Consider the following 2,556-nt stretch of genomic DNA (forward strand, 5'->3'; position numbering starts at 1 on the left):
AACACCAAGAAAAAGCCAGTGGTGTGTTTGTGTGCCTGCAGAATTTCTTGCTAAACTGCCTTCAGAAAAGAAATGCTGATCCTCACTGTTAGATCACAGAATTGCTATTTCTTGAAAGCAGGCATCATGCTCCTCTGTACACTTTTATTTCCATAAAGTTTCACAGCAGTCCTATGAAGTGGATAGTTTTATTCCCATTTTTACAGACGAAGTCATACGGAAGCGTCTCCTAATTGATGGAGATGGCGCTGGAGATGATCGGAGAATTAATCTACTAGTGAAAAGTTTCATTAAATGGTGCAACTCTGGATCCCAGGAAGAGGGATACAGCCAGTACCAACGTATGCTGAGCACACTGTCCCAATGTGAATTTTCAATGGGCAAAACTTTGCTGGTGTATGATATGAATCTCAGAGAAATGCAAAATTATGAAAAAATTTACAAAGAAATAGAATGTAGCATTGCTGGAGCACATGAAAAAGTTGCTGAGTGCAAAAAGCAAATTCTTCAAGCAAAACGAATATGAAAAAATCTCCAAGAATATGATGCATTGGCAAAAGTGATCCAGCGTCACCCAGACAGGCATGAGACACTAAAGGAACTAGAGGCTCTGGGAAAAGAATTAGAGCATCTTTCACATATTAAAGAAAGTGTTGAAGATAAGCTAGAATTGAGAAGGAAACAGTTTCATGTTCTTCTTAGTACCATCCATGAACTTCAGCAAACACTGGAAAATGATGAAAAGCTCTCAGAGGTAGAAGAAGCTCAAGAAACAAGCATGGAAACTGATCCTAAACCATAGACCAACTAATCACTCACCATTCCCAAGAATACTGAAGTAGCAACATGATCTTAGTGTGTTCAGAATTTGTTGTGCTCTTGAGACATTTAAAGTTTTGGCAGTGAACTACGTTGCTTTTAAATTTTAATGCACAGTTCATTCATATTTCTTCACACAAAGGGAGATGACTTCATTATATATTTGTTTTTATTGAAATGCCTTTTTTATACTTAAAAGATAGGAAGCAACATCCAAAAATGTTTAATGAAATATTTTCAAGCCAGATATGTTAGTGCTCATTGGTATTCTAGGTAGTTTTTAACTGGTAACATTGATTTGCTCACAAAATAAGTGGAAGATAGTGAGAAGGTGGCATTTCTAGGATGTACCTGAGAAAATTAGTCAATTTCTGGAAATCGTTACCACTTTTGAAAATGAAGTCCATGAATAGGCTCTCAGGAGGGCTGTGAACTTATGAAATTATGTACAAAATGTTTGTGGTGTATGCTTATTGTGGGAGAGGTTCCATGATATTAAGAATCACTGATATCAGAGGTAATTACAAGATGCAAAGTAAATCAATATGCATTACTTTCTAGATCTCTGTCCTTAATACTTCAGCAATGTGGTTGTTAAATGTTTTGTTGAAATGTTTTCTCTCTATCGTTTTGTTCTGTAGGAGTCATTTTCAAGAGTCTTGCAAAAAGGATTTCATGATCTTTTTAAAAAATTAAGCCAGGTCTGAATCACTTATAATTGTCTTATGTATTGAATTACATGTCTAATACTTATTAGGGTCTATCCTTATCCATTTATTTTAGTTCAGAAACATAGCATTTTGCATGAATCATACCTTAATAATGCTACATTTTTGTAATTTTGATACAAACTCGTATCTTTAAAAACGAAAGTTTAAAGTTAGCTCAATAGCAGTCACAGTGAAAGTGTCAAAATACTTTTAAGTGCTTCCTCTAATTTCATCTGGCAAATTTCATGGGAGAAATTTCTTTGCAGAATTGCTATACCCTGATAAATATTTCTATTTTCCATTATTAGTAAGAATTATGAAGCAAAAATTTGCTTATATTGACTCAGAATTAAAAATCAATTTTTCCAAAAGGAAAAAAAAAAAAAAAGCTAGTTTAACGAAAATATAGATACCTACAAAAGAATGGCTATTGGATAAGCAGCAGAGTTTCCATCATCATAGACAAAGTGCTAAGAAAACATATCTTCTAAGGGGATTCTAGTGTGGAAAATTTCCCTTTCCCCTCTGAGTAGATTTAGATTTAAGGGTATCAATGTACTTAAGGGTGTCAGTTTACAGTGTAAACAAATTCTCGTTTATTTTAGCATGTCCCTTTGAGGAAATGACCAAAGAGAATCATTCCTGTGAGGGGTAGAATTTGGTGAAATGGGGCTTACTAAGTCCAGATACCTTGGGGCTGTGACTCGCTCCCAGAATTCTATGCCCAATTAAACTATCATTTAAGAATGAGGCAAAATAAAGACTTTTAAAAGATATACTGAAACAGTTTAAACCCAGAGATTCCTCCCTGAAGGAGCTAGAACTAGTAAACAATTTAATTCAGAAAAAAAGAAAAAGAAAATGAGCTCAGGAAAAAAAATGGCCAAAAAAATTGAAAAGGTAAGGATAAGCAAGAAATAATTAAGATCCATTGGGTTGGCCAAAAAGTTTGTTTGGTTAGTGAATATGTTGTTCAATAAAGTTCTTCATGAAAATGAAGGATATGTCTTATTTTTACTTAAAACGG

At 34.2% G+C, this 2,556-nt stretch overlaps 1 pseudogene; it reads left to right on the forward strand.

Annotated features, from left to right (window-relative positions):
- The first annotated feature begins 210 nt into the window (after positions 1-210).
- On the forward strand, positions 211-1,310 carry LOC137765694 (THO complex subunit 7 homolog pseudogene; annotated as a pseudogene).
- Positions 1,311-2,556: the final 1,246 nt, after the last annotated feature.

Source organism: Eschrichtius robustus, chromosome 6, assembly GCF_028021215.1.
Source record: "Eschrichtius robustus isolate mEscRob2 chromosome 6, mEscRob2.pri, whole genome shotgun sequence".
Lineage (NCBI taxonomy): Eukaryota > Metazoa > Chordata > Mammalia > Artiodactyla > Eschrichtiidae > Eschrichtius > Eschrichtius robustus.